The following is a 13,858-nucleotide window of genomic DNA, read 5'->3' as shown; positions in this document are numbered from 1 at the left end:
TACTTTTGTCATATTATAAGATGAATCACGTTTTTAAACCGATTTATCGTGTCATCTTTTTGGTAGTTCCAATAAAGCTCTCTTTTTGGCGAAAAATACTTTTTGGGTCTTTTTGTTGACAAAATCAGCCTTCCAAATTCAAAGGTGACAAAAAAGAGAAGTGTTATGTGCTAAGATTTAAAAATTAAGGAAAATGAATACATTAATTTGAACAATTTGACAAATTAATAGTTTTCTTTCTACAGGGGTGAAAATACAGTAACTTCATGTCTGAAATTAGCGGTTAATTGTTTTTATCTTTTTGATGTTGAAGGGGATAATTGGTAGAAAAGTAACTACATTTTTATTTTTGCTTTACTTGGCTTATTTACATTAGAAAAGCGTAACCGGACGATTCGCCGAAAGACGTTTCGCCGAATGGATGTTTGGCCGAACGGAGGTTTCGCCGAAACTGGATCGTGTGTGTACACCAGTGGCGGGCGGTGCATTTTCTGGTAGCGCCTTCAACGTATCAATCCAACCCTCAAAAACTTTTATGGCTATAAAACCTCTACTGCAGCTACAGCTGCGACACATAAAAAAAAATCAATAAATTAATGCACAAAAATGGGGTAAAATCCACTTCCTAGCAGCATTTCATGATTAAATACAAATACTGGAGCTTTTCACACATGAAACCGGGCGAGGGGGTGATTTTTTTTCCCGTTTTTTTCCACGACAACGCACTCGTAAACGGAACAAACAAATTTAAATGAACTTGGATTAATATATACAGACACTCAAACATACGTTTAATGTAACTTTACACAAAACTGAATTCTAATTTTGTTGTAATCTTTTGTTACCTTCGTTTTCCGGGTTGGCGGTTTGCCACGCCTCCACCCTCACGTTCGCTATCGATGGACTGTTTGCTGTTGTATTGCCTTCAAAATATTCCCAAAATGATGCACACAAATGTCCTCACAATAGGATAACGCAAGACCACTTGCCAACGAGAAATAGTCTTTAAAGAACGATCGCGGGAGCTTCTTTCCTTAGAAAGAATAACAGGAAATACAATAGTCAAATATCAGAACTTGTCCCACAATTGAAATATTATTTAGGAATATAGCCATATTTTACTCACCAAAAAACCTTTTTACACAATATCCATCCTCCTTTCTTCCTTCTTTCCTATCGCCATCAAAGCTAATGATGAAAGTCGAGCCTGTCCTGTCATATTTCCGGCATAGTCCGTTTTGAAAATAGCTTTAAATCAACACAATAATATACTAGTTGCTTGTGGAGCTAAGTTAGCGCGCTGAAAGTGCCGCACACACCATTTTCCCGGCTGTAACAGGCTTGCTAGCTTCGGAGTTGACCGCCCTTTCTTAATGATGTCCATTTTTTTTCTGGAAAAGTCCGTCTGGAAAATAGCTTTGTGAGCAAACAGAATCCATTTGTTTTTGCTTCTCTCGGCCATTGTGGGTGGAGTTTGCGATCTCAGCTGCCTCGGGTACTGCTTTGGCCCGCCTACTAGCCAATCATAGTTGGTGAAACCAATGAAGTATTCCAGCCAGCAAAATGCTAACGCCTATGAAAAATCATTGTGGGGTTGCCAACTCGAAATCTGATTGGTTAAAAGCAACAGTCTAGTTTAATGCAGCAGAGCCCGCAAGAACTGATTGTGAAGGCTTTGAGGCAGGTCTGATCTGGCAACAAATAATGGCTGAAATGGGATTGGTTAAATGCTTCAATATGAAAACACACATCTGGAAGCAGTGCAACCAGGGGGAAAAGCAATGAAAGGAAGCTAAAATAAATAAAAATAAAATCAGACTTAGGCTTATCATCATCATTGACTAGACAAAAGCCTAATTGTCATCATACCCAGCTGCGTATGACGAAATTGAAAGTGCTTCTCCATAAAGTGCGCTTTTCCCAGGCAAGAGCCCAACCAAGTGATAGTTTCAGACTTGCTGGCACTCTGCCGTGATGGATACATCGCATCACCTCCCAAGCGCAACCAACTCCCTGCGACTGCGAAAAGGTTTGCCTCACCGATGCCAACAAAGAATAAAATGGATCACTTACCTCCCACTGTCTGCTTACTTACCTTCAGTCAGCCAGCAGGAGGCAGATCACCGCCCAACGTCCTTCATGTTTCCTCACCCCGAAGTTGTTACACAGAGGGGATTGTGTGTCGTGCTACTGCAAATTCAGAGTCCTGATGGCTGTGGGAAAGAAGCTGTCCTTAAGCCTCTTTGTCCGTGCTTTGTGAGACCGGTAGCCAGAGGGAAGCAGCTGGAACAGGTTGTGACCAGGGTGGTCCGGGTCCCCAACAATGTTGCCGGCTCTGCTGAGGTAACGAGGGCTGGAACAGGTTGTGACCAGGGTGGTCCAAGTCCCCAACAATGTTCCCGGCTCTGCTGAGGTAACGAGGGCTGGCAATATCTTCCAGTGAGGGCAGAGAGCAGCTGACGATCCTCTGGGCAGTGTTAATCACTCTGCATGACCTTTTTGTCTGCTGCCGTGCTTCCAGCGTAACACACTGTGATGCCGTATGCCAGGATGCTCTCCACAGTGGCTTTATAGAAAGTTACCAGAAGCTTAGTGTCCAAGTTGTTCCTCCTGATTACCCTCAGGAAATGGAGTCGTTTCTGGGCCTTCTTCACTACTGCTGTGGTGTTTGTGGACCAGGAGAGCTTGTCCGTGACGTGGACCCCCAGGAATTTAAAGGACTGGACCCTGTCTACACGAACTCCATTTATGAGGAGTGGGGCCAGATCTGTGCTCTGTTTGCGGAAGTCCAGGATTATTTCTTTAGTTTTTGGGTTGTTCAGTGTGAGGTTGTTTATCGAGCACCACGAAGACAGTTTGTTGACCTCGTCTCTATAGGCTGCCTCATTCCCTTCTGAGATGAGTCCGACCACAGTGGTGTCATCAGCAAATTTGATGATGTAGATAGACTGGTGGGTTGGTGTACAGTCATAAGTGTACAGGGAGTACAGAAGAGGACTCGGTACACAGCCTTGAGGGGAGCCAGTGCTCAGTGTAATGGAGGAAGAAAGGTGGGGACCAAGTTTAACAGTTTGTGGTCGGTTGGTTAGGAAGTTCTTTATCCAACAGCAGATGGAGGAGGATAGTCCAAGGTGGGAGAGTTTGTCAGTCGGAATGTCCGGTTTCATGGTGTTGAAGGCTGAGCTATAGTCAATGAAAAGCGTCCTCACGTAATTCCCATGGTGTTCCAGGTGGCTCAATGCTGTATGTAGAGCAATGGTGATAGCATCCTCAGTGGACCTGCAAACTGGTGAGGGTCAACTGAGGGAGAGATTGTATTCCTGATATGGCGGGCTATCAACTTTTCAATGCACTTCATGATCACAGGCGTGAGAGCAACAGGCCTATAATCATTCATCCTGTCAATGGTTGGCTTTTTGGGGACAGGGATAATGGTGGCAGATTTCAGGCAGGATGGAATGATGGATTGTTGCAGGGAACAATTGAAGATTTTTGTGAAGACTCCAGCCAGCTGGTCAGCACAGGCTTTGAGCACCTTCCCAGGTACTCCATCAGGGCCAGCAGCCTTCCTGGTATTCACAGACCGTATTTCCAGTCTCACTTCCTGTTCCCGGAACGTCAGTGTATTGCTGCAGGGTGGTGGTGGGGGTGTTGAGACTGGGTCTGATTTATCAGTCTCAAAGCGGGCAAAGAAACGGTTCAATTTCTCCGCTAGTGAGGCATCTGCGTTAACAGACATTATTGTTATTGTAGTTGGTAATATGTCGTATTCCCTGCCACATCTTCTTTGGGTTATTTTCTTTGAAGTGCTCCTCAATTTTCTTAGTATATTCTGCCTTGGCCTTTTTAATTCCTCTTTTCAGCTCAGCTCTGGCAGCTCTATATTTCATCTTGTCCCCTGATCTGAAAGCGATGTTACGGCATTGTTTATTTATAGTGACGTCGTCCATGCAGTTTTTGATATAGGAAAGTACAGCGTCCGTATAGTCCTGGAGGTTGTTGTGTTCAAAGAGTTCCCAGTTGGTGCGGAAAAAACAGTCCTGCAGCTGAGAAAGGGCGTCCCCGGACCAAGTTTTTATTGTCTTTATTTGTGGCCTTGTTAGCCTCCGGAATGGAGTGTATGCTGGGGTGAGGGCTAGACAGAGGTGATCTGATCCAGCTAGGTGAGGGAGGGAAGTGGCTTTGTAAGCATGTTTGATGTTAGAATAAACATGGTCAAGATTTTTGTCTCCCCTCGTGTGACATTTTACGTATTGGATAAACTTAGGTAGAACAGTCTTTAAACATGCTCTGTTGAAGTCACCAGCAACAATAAAGACTCCATCGGGGTGGTCAAGCTGTTGTTTGTTTACAGCCATTAGCAGGAGGTTTAATGCCGTGTTGACGTTACCATCAGGAGGAATTGAGATCGCTGTTACTATGACGACCGTTAGCTCTCTCGGTAGATAGTAGGGCCTACATCGTACTGCCAGTAGCTCTAAGTCCGGGGAACAGTGAGTGTCAATGATTCTACTGTCACCACAAAATTCATTATGTATGAACAAGCAAAGTCCTCCTCCTATGCTTTTGCTTGTTAGTTCCTTTGAACGATCGTTCCGAAAAAGCGTTCGGCTAGCTAGCGATACCGCAGCGTCAGGGATTTGCGGGTGTAGCCACGTTTCCGTGATGAGAATAATGTTACAGTTCTTATCAAAGCTGTTGGTAGCAATTCGAAGTTCCAACTCATCCATTTTGTGGGTGATGGATCTGGTATTGGTCAAAAAGATACTCGGAAGCGGTGCTCGGTGTGGTTGTTGACTTAGCTTAGCAGCAAGGCCCGCCCGACAACCGCGCTTTTGCTTCCTTTCTGTTGGAGTAATCATTATTATAAATGTGTTTGCAATGCTTATTTAGGAATATAAAGCCTTATAATATACATGCTTACTATATTAATCAATATATATATATATATATATATATATATATATATATATATATATATATATATATATATATATATATATATATATATATATATATATATATATATATATATATTGTTGATCGCTTTTATGTTAGAGTTAGAATTAATGTGTTTTCAACGAAGACAAACGCTTACTCCAAGGTCACTCTCCAGGACAGCTGGCTCCAGCTAGAGACTTAACAATTCACTGAGTCCTTGCTCCGAGGACTTATTACTGGAAGATACGCCTCAACCCTTTCCCCAGATACAAGTTCCAGGATCTACAAGAACTCTTAAACTACTTTGTTTACCTTATAATGAAAATATTATGCAATTCCTCACGCCATTGTTTGGGTGCCTTGTTCAACTTTTATGCTCACTTCGGCAATTCTCGCCATCTAGGGTGTTATTGTACTGATTACATAAACATGTTTTTCGAGTGTCGCAATTAAATACAATGATTCAGTTACTGCAATTCAGAATGCCTTGTGGACTGAGACGACGTCACAAGGCACCTCCTTGCAAGTTGTAAGCAGTTATGTTGAAAGATGTTTTCCTATTTTAATTAAATATTACTAATAATGATTTAAAAGGTTTGAATCATTATTCCAACATTTTCTCTCCGCCGCCTTCGCCTCCTTCGACGTGCTTTGAGTGGGCTGACTATCCACGGAGATCCCGGAGGTCTCGAGATGCCCTTGGGGATATCGTAGGTTCGTTGGTAGTTCGTTGTGACATCGGATATATCGCATCTCCTCCCGATAGCAATTAAGTCGTGGCGACTGTAGGAAAAGTTTGCCTCGCAGATGTTGGTAAATAACGATAGGATTGAGAAAAGAAAACACCAAACTGGAGAGCAAAAAGCCGCTGCATCCGTGTGCACCGCCATTTTTGCTAGTCCGACTTAGGGTTTATACAGTAGCTCTAACAAATTCCGAATTACAAGGATTGTATCTGCTTATTAGACAGCCTACTGGTGATAACATTGATGTCCAGGATGATGCAAATTATGAAAATGAGTTGAATGAGAATGATTTTGTTCTTCCTTTTTCAGGCCAGATATGCAAGTAAGGTGAATTCTGGTAAAGATCGAGACTACGGACTTCCCAAGTGTATTTGTATTTGTCATAAATAAAAAATGATTATGGGATTGCGTACACATAATAATAGGGGGGAATGTTAGGTTTATCATTATTATAGATGTGTATCAATATTATTATATTATATGTGCTTGCAACGAAGAGTTATTGACATTAATACAAAAGGCATTTTAATGCATCTCTTGCAAAAGTAAGGACTGTGGTTCACATCAAGAGGACTGGGAATGGCCTTGGGCATGAAGAGGGTTCACAACAAGCGCTCTTGGGAAGATTCGACAGACCTACAGTTGCTTTGAGAACTGTGATAAATTGTTATGAGACTCTAAATATGTTTAGACTTCTGTGGGGCATGGCGTTAAAATCTTATGAATAAATTAGCGAGAAAGACCTCGAGTTGTTAGAATTATCCTGACCGGGAGCGCGGATGGATGTATTCTCTTCTTGCAAGAATTAAACAAAGATGTGACTTCAGATGCCTCTTTTATTGTGAATTTGGAAATACCTAAGGATAACCTTATCAGATCCCACCATGTCACCATCTCATCCACATGTTTCCATGATGATATCTCCTCCCTCAGCTAAAGTCTTTGGGCTCTTTGTATGAGAATACATGTTGGCTAAGGATTGGAAGCCCATCATCACTCAATCTTTGTTTTATTCTCCGTCTCTTGATGTTTATTGTGTCCAATCTGAAAAAGTTAAACCATGCTCCATTTTGGAGCATCCACTGTTGGAAGACACCATGGTTGAGAAACAATGGACAGCCACATGGACCCAATGGTTCTCGCTGACCTGCCGGACACAATTTGTTCCTTTACTCCAACAGACATGGGCTTGTGTAATGTTGCTTTTGCACTTTTCACATGACTTCCAATCCGGTGCATGTCAAATGCAGTCTTTATAATTCAACTGTTCATTTCAGTAAATACTACAATGACATTGAAAAAGACTTTTTAAAAGGTACTTAGTCAAATGAAAATGACAGTGACTGAGGATGGCAATCACATATTTGGATTATTATTCATTAAAAAAAGCAATTCTTTTTGTCACTTGTCCTGAATCAAGATGCCTCTTGAATTGTAGGAAGTTTTCCTGCTTCCTACCTTGGCGTCTTGTGGAGCTTGGCCGTCTTGGTATTTGTCTCCTTGACTGCCCCCCTCAGGTCAGTGGTGTGGTCCTGGATCAGCTTTGGCATATAGCCGATTCATTACAACTTGGTCCCAATGGTGGAAGCCTATTGACAAGGACGACGTTTAAAACGTTAAGACAATTTGGAAAACGAGCACTTTTTAATCAGTGCTTTTTTAATGAAAATGTTGACCATAATTCTTGCTAAACTTTTATTCTTAACAATGACACTAACCTTCAGAACAATGTTGCTCCACCTCCAGGAAAGGTGGGCCACTAAAAAAGCAAACATGTGGGGGTCTCTTTTAAGGTGCTCAGTCAGCTTGATGTCTGCCATCTATAGAAGAAATGGCATAATGAACATTTTGATGGAGAACATTGCATCGGTACAAAGTGGGTTAAGGATGACACATTGAGTTTTTTTTTGTAAATGTACTCGTTCTCTAGGCATTCTTGACCACCTTGCACACCATCATGGACTTCAAGAGGAAGATTTGTCCATTTTTGCCCATGCTCAAGGCTATTCTTGAATCCCAGACCTTGAAGGAATACTGCAGGAGCAGATCGCCTTGCGACTCGATGCATTCATCAAAAGCTGAAGGTGACATGTAAGCAAACTGGACTTGATTCCTGAGCAAATGTTTTGCCATCTTGTCATTCAGTTACCTTCCAGCATGGAGAGATGCATGGTATTATTGGCTTTCCCTGGGAATGCCAAGAGTTACATCCAGGGCTTTCTTGAGCTGCTCTTACCCTTCTTCACAGCATTGCAGCAGAATTTTAAATAAGCCAAAAGACACTTACAATGGCTGTGAGACACCGTTCTCACAAAATAGAAATAATCTACTGTATAGGTATTGTCATATGCTCTGTTTGTGTTACGTCTTTTGGACCAAAATGCAGGGAAGCAGGCAAGGAGAAGGAAGTAGTACTCAATCGAAACTTTAATAACTTAAACTGTAGGCAATAGACTAACAAAAGACTTGGCGTCGAATAACAAAACCAAATCTGACGAGGGGAGACACGGGAAAGCTAGGAGCGAGGCACGCCATGTTGGATCGAGGAAAATGTGGAAACATGGCATGGTAATCAGCAGACGATCCAACAATGACAAAGCAGTCAGTGGGGTTTAAATAGACTGGCATGGGTTGACGAGACAATTCGGAACACCTGGGAAACACAAGAGGGACGAAGGATACACCAGGGGCGGAGACACGACAGCTGAACACAATGGGCAATCACTCAGACAGGAAACCAGGTGGGAAAAAGCAAAACAAAACCAAGCAACCCTAACAGTTTGTCTGTTGTGTACTAAAGGAAGTTTAAGATTACATCCATGTTCGTTTCACTGAGCTGTTCATGTTTTGTTTCATTATGTTAGGGGACCTTCATGAGACAAAATAAAAGGTGATGTTGAATTAATTTCTTTCTAATGGGGTTCAGGTTTACGGAAGCTGATCGCACTCACCTTGAAAATAAAATAAAGTCCTGGCCGTTTTTCAAATTAATTCATCTTTGGTGTGGTGTTGTTTTTTTGAAGTATTTTTTTCTTCATTTTTCAAATTAATTTATTGTCTGAGGGTGTTTTTCTTTGTTTTTCAAAATGTATTTTTGGCATTATGTTTTTGAATTATTTTTTTCTTGTTTGTTTTTCGTTTTTATTTATTTTTTCCTCAGAAAAAAAATACATTCAAAAATCGAGCAAACAGCAGTTATCGACATATTTGGAAGTCTCGCGTGGACTGCGTCCCCCAAATTCTAGACAGGAGGATCCGTGCTCGCGTACACACCTACCTCCATTCAGCACAATCATGTTTTATCCAGATATTTGGCAAAGACAGTGCGAGACAGCCCAGTCATCAAGTCACCTTAATGACAAGTACGCTTCTAAGTTTCCTCTCGTATAGAATTTGAAACTCCTCTTCTTGGCCACTCTGTAGTCAAACATTCATTTGGAAGGAAAACTTAAAGCATCACACAACAAACCCACACAGCGCAAAGACCTTTTCAAACATTCAGTAAGAGAGCAACTTTTTTGCTCAGTTTGTTGCCAATGTTTTATTCCTAAGGACAGGAATTTCTTTTCTCATATTTAGATGTAATTTTCCATTGTTTTCACTTTTTTTACCTGTCTTGTTCAGTTGTTTTTTTAACTGGTAATGCATTTTCTTTTTGTTGAGAACATGCTCTCAAAGTGTATGAAAATAGAATGCAATTAATCACTTGTTGTTAATATTTGAAATAGATGACAAAAAGAAAAATGGACTAAATGTAATGAAATAAAAATGAATTTTCCTATTTGACTATTTTCTGTTCCTTTTTCACAATGAATTTTAGGCCTTACCTGACATGTTTCGCGGTATCACTTCCGCCTTCATGAGAATATCAAGGCATTTCAAAAAAACAATGCGTTTTTTATCAAATTCCGATCTTGTGAAAATGATGCGATCAGGTCAGATTTCCGATCTGATTTTTGATCAGTAGGAATCCCTCAGGAGAAAATGAGAAAAGAGAAGTTTTACCGAATTACTAATTTTCAAGAACAAATTTTCACAGCAATGGTAACACTTGGAAGTGGGGTAGTTTGCTTCTACCAAAAAGAACTGATGTTTGTAGCACAGAATGGTTTCGATCCATTGAGCCCTGGATTATGGGCCAACCACGCTTCCGCTGCACCACTCTGCTTCTTCTGACGTATTACTTCACAGTTCACAAGGTTACTCACAAAACTAATCAATCAAATCGAAGCAGATATACTGAGAGCACGTGGGTATTCCCACCTGCTGACAGAGCTCCTGAGGACCACCAGCGCAAGAACCTTGGTCTCGGCCGGGGACTGGCATAGCCTTGGTTAGTCCTGCTATTCACAGAGTCATCCATTACGCATTTAAAAATTTCCATTACAATAAAAAAGGCGGTACGAGACATTCGGCCCAGGGATTTACAAAATAATATACCATGTTGAATTTAAACATGCACTTAAGCTAATAATACCCCACCGACGAATCATTACCTTATCATGGTGGTGGGGTTTGTCAGTCCCAGTGACCCTTGGAGCTATGTTGTCCGGAGCCTTGAACCCCGGGGTAGGGTTATCCATGGCAAACTGGTCTGATGCGAGGGATCAGACAAAGAATGGCTCAGAAGACCTCTTATGATGAGCAACATTATTGGACGACATCTTCCCTCACCCGGACGCGGGTCACCGGGGCCCCACTCTGGAGCCAGGCCCGGAGGAGGGGAGCGATGGCGAGCACCTGGTAGCCGGGCCTAGACCCATGGGGCCCGGCCGGGCACAGCCCGGAGAGGCGACGTGGGTTCCCCCTCACATGGGCTCACCACCTGTGAGAGGGGCCAAAGAAGGCGATCCCCGGCTGCAGAAACTATCTCTTGGGGCGTGGAATGTCACCTCCCTGGTTGGGAAAGAGCCTGAACGTGATGTTGAGAAATTCCGGCTCGACATAGTTTGGCTCAGCACTACACAGCTTGGGTTCCGGTACCACCCCTCTCAAGGGGGGTTGGACACTACCAGCATCCCTCCATCTTTGGGTGGGGGGACGGCACCTGATTTGTGTGCATGCACCAAACAGCAGTTCAGAGTACCTACCCCTTTTGGAGTCCTTGGAGGGGGTGCTGGAGAGTGCTCCTTATGGGGACTCCCTTGTTCTGCTGGGGGACTTCAATGCTGATGTGAGACCTCGAGGGAGTGATTGGGAAGAACGGCCCCCCTGATCGAAACCCGAGTGGTGTTCTATTGTTGGATTTCTGCGCTCGTAGTGGATTGGCAATAATGAACACCATGTTCAAGCATAAGGGTGTCCATATGTGCACTTGGCATCAGGACAGCCGCATGTCTTGGATACTCGGGTAAAGAAAGGGACGGAGCTGTCAACCGATCACAACCTGGTGGTGAGTTGGCTCCGATGTGGGGGCAGATGCCAGTGCAGCCCGGGAGACCTAAACGTTTCGGTACCCTATTAGAAGCACTTTCAATTCCAACTCGCCGTTCCCCGCTCGACCTCGCCCGTCCGAGCTCCCCGCTCGACCTCGCCCGTCCGAGCTCCCCGCTCGACCTCGCCCGTCCGAGCTCCCCGCTCGACCTCCCCCGTCCAAGCTCCCCTCATCTCCGTGCCGACTCGCCCGCCAGTCGCACCTGAGCCAAACCCAGCACATTGCTGTTTAGCTCAGTTAGTCAGAGCGTGTTGCTGAAAATGTTTAAGTCATGGGTTCGATCCCCAAACGGGCAAGACCTTTCTAGAGCATGGGTGTCAAAGTGGTGGCCCGGGGGCCAAATCTGGCCTGCTGCATCATTTTGTGCGGCCCGGGAAAGTAAATCATGAGTGCCGACTTTCTGTCTTAGGATCACATTCAAATGATTGTAGATGTACATTACATTTCCTGATTTTCCCCTTTTTAAAATCAAGCATTGCAATTTTTTAATCACTTTTTTCTTTTGTGTTTTTAGTTTAAATATACAAATATTTTCCATTTTCCAATTAAAAAAATATTTTGTTTCCACTTTAAATAAAAAACATGATTAAAAGACATTTTCCAATACTAAGAAAAAAAAGCTCAAATAAACATTGCTTTAGATCTATAAAAACTGACTATTTAGGGCTTTTGAGCCAGTTCTTTTAATCCAATTTAGAAAAATTTAAAAAAAATCCAGATATTAGATCTAAAATGGTCTGGCCCACATGAAATGGCGTTGATGTTAATGTGGCCCGCGAACCAACCCAGGTTTGACACCCTTGCTCTAGAGTAAAATTGCCTAAAATGATTTATTTTGCCGTAACATAACAGTTTAGCTATCTGATATTTGCACTTGCGGGCATCACATAAAAATCATGGCCACTTTGCACATAGCTGGTTAGCTCAGTTGGTCAGAGCGAGGTGCTAATAATGCCAAGGTCGTGGATTTGACCTCCTTATGGGCCATGACCTCTCCGTAGTCATTTGAAATTGCCGACTACAACTTCGTTTGCCGTAACATAATTGTTTAGCTAGCTGACGTGTAGCATTTGTCTCATCACGCAAAAATCTCGATTTTATGGCACATGGTCAGTTAGCTCAGTTGGTCAGAGAATGGTACTAATGACGGCAATGTCGCGGGTTCGACCCCTGTACGGGCCACGACCTCTCTGCACCGTTTGAAATTGCCTACTACAGCTGCTTTTGCCGTAACATAACTGTTTAGCTATCTGACGTGTTGCCTTTGCGTCATTAGGCAAAAATCTGGCTTTTCAGACACGTGGCCAGTTAGCTCAGTTGCTCAGAGTGTGGTGCTAATAACACCAAGGTCGTGGGTTCAACCCCCACATGGGCCATGACCTCTCTGTGATAGTTGAAATTGCCTAATACAACTTCTTTTGCCTAAATATAACATAATGTCTTGTCTTGATGTTTCCTCAGTTTCTGTGATCTGATAAATTCTCAGCTCCACAAGGCAGAAGATGCCACCCAGGATGTGAATCATCTCAGTGAGGGAATACTTGAGGTTTGTTCCCACCACATTTCTGTCCTTCCCAAATGGTTGTGAAATTAAATTTGTCTTCATACTCAAGTGGGCAGAACAGTGTTTCTCAACTTTGCTTAGCCTCCAATGAGGAAGCCTGTAGAAAATGATAATAGGATTACGCTTAATAGTCGTCACAAGTGCAAAAATCTCCAAATAAAGATGTAAAAACTCTTAAAATAGAATCAACAAAATGCTGTAACAGAGTTGTCTATCTGTCTGGTAAGTTGACTGAGCTACCTTGCTAATGCTAGTGGGTTAATGTTCTGAACCTTAGCTTTTCATGCTAATTGCTAGCATGCGCGAGTATGAGTTTAGACACAGTTGTCGTATGTTCTATCAATATTAGAATATAATCACACATCACAAAATATTAATAGTTTAGGATTGTGGTCACATTTTTCACTCTTTCATGGATATCTTTTTAACTTTATGCTAAAAGCTAAGCTAACCACAAGTCACATAGAACCCTTCTTGAGAGAGTAATTACTTGCCCAAGACGCTAAACAAAAAGTGCATAACCTGATGACAACACTTTTTTTCACAATTGAATATAACTTTTACAAATGGAAGTATAGTTCTATAACCATAAAGAGACAATTCAATCTTAAATGGCCATCCAGAATAATTTATCGCATTTCCCTTCCCAGTACGTGTATGAGACCAACGAAAACAGCGACAAAGTGGTACTCGGGAAAGGCACGTACGGACGGGGTGGTGTATGCTGAAAGGGACGTTAGCAGCCATCATTAAGTTTCCAGAAAAGGACAGCACGTGAGTGGATTGTTTGTCCTTCCACTTGACAGCCACTAACAAACACAAATATTCCCAGCCGCTCCACGAGGAAATCTGCCTGATCAAGCGACTGAAGCACCGGAACATCGTCCAGTATCTGTGCTCCCTCAGCGAGGACTCTTTCATCAAGATCTTCATGGAAGAAGTCCCAGGAGGTTTGTAGACAAAGCAGTGTTGATGAATAAATCCCAAATACTGTATTTTCACAACTATAAAATGCACCTTGTGATAGGGTGCAGTCTCGTTTGGGGGTATATTTTCAGTTTTTTGTCAATACATTGGACGCATCATCCGATAAGGCACTAGCATGACACTAGGCTTGCGTATGTTATGCTAGCCGCTAGAGTATGTGATGCTAGCCGCTAGTGTATGTTATGC

General features: G+C 42.7%; 1 non-coding gene across 1 annotated transcript; it reads left to right on the top strand.

Moving 5' to 3' along the window:
* Positions 1-12,423: 12,423 nt before the first annotated feature.
* On the top strand, positions 12,424-12,497 carry trnai-aau (transfer RNA isoleucine (anticodon AAU)). The gene has a single exon. It is a non-coding gene; the product is annotated as a tRNA-Ile (tRNA).
* Positions 12,498-13,858: the final 1,361 nt, after the last annotated feature.

Source organism: Stigmatopora argus, chromosome 20, assembly GCF_051989625.1.
Source record: "Stigmatopora argus isolate UIUO_Sarg chromosome 20, RoL_Sarg_1.0, whole genome shotgun sequence".
NCBI classification, from domain to species: Eukaryota; Metazoa; Chordata; class Actinopteri; order Syngnathiformes; family Syngnathidae; genus Stigmatopora; species Stigmatopora argus.
Note: the sequence above shows the minus strand (reverse complement) of the source record. Positions and strands in the feature narration are given on the sequence as shown.